The sequence below is a fragment of the Xiphophorus hellerii genome, chromosome 1 (assembly GCF_003331165.1).
Source record: "Xiphophorus hellerii strain 12219 chromosome 1, Xiphophorus_hellerii-4.1, whole genome shotgun sequence".
In the NCBI taxonomy this organism is placed as follows: domain Eukaryota; kingdom Metazoa; phylum Chordata; class Actinopteri; order Cyprinodontiformes; family Poeciliidae; genus Xiphophorus; species Xiphophorus hellerii.
Genome location: NC_045672.1, coordinates 30,437,992 through 30,443,991, shown reverse-complemented (window position 1 = coordinate 30,443,991; position 6,000 = coordinate 30,437,992).

The window sequence follows — 6,000 nt, the reverse complement described above, 5'->3', positions numbered from 1 at the left end:
GTAATGTGATTCCAAAAAATACTGTAATTTAACAAAAACATCAAAATCTACCCATGATCTGACAAGCTTTATGATTGGGTTTAAGATAGGTATCACATATTTAGTTGATATATTCAAACTGTAAAGCTATAGTTTCACTATTTATCAGTTACTTGTAATATGTATCAGTTTATTAAAAGGAAACGCAGTTAGAGAACACAGATGTTAGTTTTTTCATTGACTCAAAGCTCATATTAAATTAGTTTCAGTTCGAAATAGTTTGAAGAACAAAGTTTAAATTGTAATTTATTTTCACTCTCGAGTTGTGAGATTTAATTTCAAGTCAATGTTATTTCAAACGCAATAGAACCAACGGCCTATTTAAAACATAGGAGCACATTCATATTGGCACAAAACTGAATCCAGAATAAAAACCCAATTCTGGTTTTCTGCAGAGATTCTCAAAAACCTAAAGAAAAACTGGATATCAGCAAGAAGAAAGAAATTTATATTTCATGTAGAAATCTTTACTATTGTAGAAATATTGTAATAAGTGGACAACTTTCCTGATCTGAGTAGTTATTGGGACATTACATACAGTAGCCTGTTCAGTAAATGTTGGTTTTTAAAGCGTCAGAGAACACACTCTTAAATTATTAAATAATCTGAGATGGAATCTAACTGGCATTATGAAGCGCTGATGTATTTTTCAACCATGCATGGATTTATCTTCTGTAGCTGTAAAGCCTGGTAAGATGGAAAGCAGAGACAGCTAGATTAGAGTTTTTACTGTTAATGCATCGCATGACAAACTGAATTTTAATAACTGCAATGACCCACAAACCTGTGAGGTCAGAAGTTCATCTCTGAAGCCTTAGAGGGGCTGAAAAGCTGTAGCTGCTGGGACTAATTACTGTTCAAAACAGAAAAAAATTAAAACGGATCAGCTGAAGGTGAGCTGGGTGGATCGTTTATGTCCAGTTTTAGCAGTTCACACACACACACACACACACACACCCCCACACACACACACAAAGTCTTTGTGCTACTGTCCAACTTTTTTATTTTTACAATATTTTGAAGTATTTCATGTTCAAACTGAATCACAGTTGTCTACTTCCTGCAGGATGCAAACCAATTCTTTCATCAATCTAAAGCTGTGGGTTAATTATGACATAAATGAAACCATACATGATCCAAGTCCAAGTCATTTAAGATGACATGATTGCTTCCACCTTGTGCCACCAAGTCAGCCTCTTACTGATGTTAAATGAAAAACCAAATAAGGACAATTTTGTGTAAACTACAGAAGGTGTGTGTCTGTGGGTAGGATTCTGCCTAATAATAAAAATGGATGAACCAATTTAGATGTGTATTGATGTCAGAAATTGGCTTAAGGCCATAAAACACACACACACCCCCACACTCCTTCATTATGCACAGACTGGAGCTATGCTTACTTGTTTTTAGTGATGGATTTTATTAAAAAGTATCAGCTGATTTGTCACAGCTCGTCTATATTAATACTTTACATCATTAAAGAACAGCTAAAAGAAAGTGTTGTGAAAAGTAAGTAAATAAAGTTTTCAACAAATTTCAGTTTGGAAAGGATCACAAAACCTTTTCTAAGTCCTCAGGATTCCAGCTAACCACAGAGTGAGCCTTCATCCACAAATAGAGACAACATGAACCCTCCCAGGAGGGAGAATTACTCAAACAGATAATCGATTTATCCAGGAGGTCATAACAGAACCTTGAGCAGCATCTAAAGCACTCTGACCTGAGTTCAGATCAGGATACGGTTCATGATTCAGTAGAAACAGAGACAGAGACAGACTGGACGAAAACAGACAAAAGAGTGTTTCCATTGTAGTTTGGTGAAAAACACCAATTTTGATCTGGCTAATAAATCACCTCATTCTAATGCAAAAAGATTTTATCAAACATGGTGAGATATTTTTTTAAATTCATAATTCCACTTTTTGCAATTGTGTTGTTCATGGAAACACAGTTATTGGGTTCCTTAGCAAAACCCCTCCTGAATAAATACAACAAATAGTCTGGACTAAACATTTGTCCAAAAGAATAAAGCAAACTCAATAAGCCCCAAGACTTTTGGTAAAATATTCCTTGGACTGAATAACAATAGATTTCTTTGGAAGGTCACTTTACACCTTGTAGCAGTGAAATGGTCTTTGCTTTGCTGATTCAGGATTTGGACAATTAGTCATCGGCTCTGTTCTCTGAAGGTGTTTCTACTTCCTGTAGACTTGGTTTGATTTTGGACCAAAATTACAACATTTGTTCAATTCCCAGCTGCTGAAGTTCTCTTTCACGCTGCACTGTGTCAAACCAACCGAACACTTTGGAAAACATGTTCATTGTCTCGCATGTGGGGGCGCTGCACAAAAAAGCCCATTAAAGGAAACAACATAAAAACCTGTGAAGAAGACACTGAGCAACACTTCTTTCTTCACAAAACATAAAGCAAAATGGTGTAGCGTCAGATTTTAGCAGTTGTGGGATTTCTCATTTGTCTTTATTAAAAGACCGCCAGATATTTCTTACGCTAGAATTTGACTCTCATGTTTGTTCTGATTGTATTTACCCAGAATGCCCTTCGCTAAGTCAACTTTCTTCTTTTGGAGCATTTTCCTATCCGCACCAAAGTTCAGTTTAACCAAACGGAGACCGAAGTTTTCAGGTGGAACAGAGTTAACATCTGGTTGGTTCGCATCAGAGTTTGATTACACATTCACACCTGGCCAAACGAAACCGGACTTTTTAGACAAAGAAACTAGAGTTTGATGAAAGTGGACTAAACAGGGCTGGTGTGAATGCAGCCTGAGAGATAATCCTGATGAAAAATGTCCAGCCATCAGTATGTGACCTCAACGTTAAGGATACTTGGGTCAACAAGCAGGATAATGATTCAAGTACAGCAGGAAGTCTACTTCTAAAAAGCACCAAAAAACTACAATCAAGGTTTTGGAGTGGCTTCCTTAAAGTTAGGATTTACATGTGACTGAAATTCTGTGGCATGATCTTAAACTTTGTGTTGAAAAAATCTCTGATGTGGCTGAATTAAAACAAATCTGCATGTTAAAACTCCTCCATAGTAAATAAAAACATTTATTTTTTGACACTGTACCATTTTGTTCCGACCAAAAAGGGCAAAACTAGTAATTAGATTTAGGGAAAAATGTTGATGTGATAATAAAATTTGTTTGGTGATCAAGAACATAGAAACAGACTAGATCTACTAGAGGGCACATCTTTTCTCTGTTCCTGTATGAGCTGCAGTTTATGCTTCTTTAGAACATTTTTGTAGAGATTTCTCCCTCTGCCTGGTGAGCTTGCGTGTCATGAAATTGAGGGCTACATGACTTCACATGTACAGTATGTGCTGAAAAGCATGTGGTTTTGTGCTCATTCCCTCTGATTCCAATGACTTTGATGTACGAAGAAAAACGAGACTTGGGCTTTGATGTGCTGAAATTAAAAACTCTCATCCATTTCTGCCTGTCCTATGAATTCCTCCAAGATGGCGGCGACATTGAGAGTCTTTCAATATCTCAAAGACGTTGCTACAGGGACAACATCCTGTCCATCAGTGAGTTTGTGCAGTTATGGGTCACAGCACATAAATATGCATAACTCCAGATCATTTTGGTTTTTCATATCTCTGGCTAATTTATTCTGAAGAATGATGACATTGAAAAAGCTCATCTTTTTAGAATTAATGTAACTTTTTTTTAACTTATGCAGCTTTAATATGAAAAATAAAAATGTTATTTTATTCCCTGTGGAAACAAAAAAGGAAATTTTTTAAATTACTTTCCCTTCTGCTTTTGTAAGCTAGATTATTCAGAATCATATTTTTCTTACTTTTTGTCTCTCAGGTCTTCTGGTTCTGGTTCTGCTCTGCAGCTCCAGAACCAGAACCAAACATGGAGAAGCAGCATTCAACTTCTATGCACCACAAATCTGGAACAAACTTCCAGAAAACTGCAAAGCAGCTGAAACACAGAGTTAAATTTAGACAAAAAAAACTAATTTGTTTAGAGTTGCTTTTGAACCATAATAAATAAAATATTGAGCAACTGGTTTTCTGTCTTGTGTGACTTTGTATTTTTGTTGTTTCTCTGATGTGGAGCACTTTGAGCTGCCTTGTTGCTGAAATATGCTGCACAAATAAACAAGATTGGTTGACTGTATGAACATCATTGCTGTTTGCTGATGGAAGATTTCTGATTCTGTTTTCTGACTTGTGTCTGTGAGTCGTAAAGGCAGCATGGTTTTTAAACATTTCAGAAAGCTGAACTCATCTGCTCTGCAGAAGAAAACATTGATCTGTTTCTCTTTGATGTGCAGCAATGAGTCGTATAATACTTCTCCTTTTATTGCTTCCAATATTGCATTTATTTTGAACTTTCTTAAAACGTCTTTCTTTAGAGAAAAACACTGATTGTTTTGCTTAATCTGTGACAATCTTGCAAACAGTAAACATAACCATTTCTTGCATTTTCATTCAATTTACCAGATATTCGGTTTCTCTTTGATTCTCTTATAGCACATTTTCTTTTCCATAGGGAATAATTATTTGTGTATAAGGATGAAGAGAATGGGAAAAGACAGATGAAGAGCCAAAGGAAGGTAACAAGTTTTCAGACAAAAATCATAAAATAAAGGAAGACACTCAAATAAATACTGTTATCTTACCACAAAAAGGTAGCCATGCCAGTAAAATTATTTGGCTGTTAAAAAAACGGCCCACTGTTAAACAAAAAGTGTACAAATAAATCAAATCCGGGGGAAAAAATAATTTTTTCTACCCGAGAAGGAAGAATCACATACAGATAGCAAGATAGGAGCAAAATTGCTTGTTTTTTGTTAAATGGACTAAATCTGAAGTTATTCCCATGTCTTGCTTCCTTTTTATCTGCTCTGGTCCTTGAACTAGGCCGTACTGACACCTTTAAGACACGGTGGCTGCTAGCTGGACAAATCTGTCAGGTTCACCAGAATCATTTGCCTCTTTAACAAAAACAGAAACAGAACATCATGAGTTACTAATTAGGAGTTTTTAGAAACTAAATTTAAATCAATTAAAAAATATGTACAATAAACCTTAGACATAAATTACTTGATTTTTTTTATATGTAAGAACAATTTTACCCGCTGTTAATTTAGTCAAATAAATGGATTGTTTTTGACACTGAATGAACTAATCACATTAAAGGTGGAATTCTCCGATTTTTTCTGTGTGAGATTCTTGCTGATTTTCTGTGGAGGCTTTTAGCACATCATGTTTGCAACTGCATAAGAATTTCTGTATGAATGTGTGAATCAGAAACTGTAAATAAGGCTAAATGGAGCTTTAAACTGTGTATTTATTACAGAAACAGCAAATAAAAAACATATAAGTGTCCGATCACATTTAAGCTTCAATAAGATCCTGTTTTATGTTTACAAGCTCCAGACCTGCGGCTCCTTCATAAGTCAACAATCCCCACTTCCCTCATCCATCTCATTAGCTGTCCTATCATGTTCCTGTTTGTCCTGCTGGTCTCTCCGCCTCGCCGCAGTCTCTACGTCCACTTGCCCTTATCGTCTGCTGTCAGTCACGGCGCTCTCCGCAGCCCTGCTTGGTATTCCCCTCAGTCACACCGTCGGCTTGCTCTCAATCACAGGTTTGAACACAGACACACAAGCCGCTATAGCTTGTGCTAATGACGCATGCAATCTCACATAGACTGCAAATTAGACGAGCAAATAAACAGAGGCTTTCAGCCACACACTCGCCCTTTCACACCCACACACACACAGAGCATAGCTGTGTGTCCTTGGTAGCCAGATGGAATGAAGGGCGAATGTTCTGGTCACACCAGACTGATGTCACGGTCATCTTTTTGGGGTTCAGATCTATTTTTTTCTGTTATGCAGAGGTATTTTTACCTGCAAAACCTTTCAGACCTCATTTTCTGAACATTAAAGTTTAAACTTTAAAGTTTTTGAAGC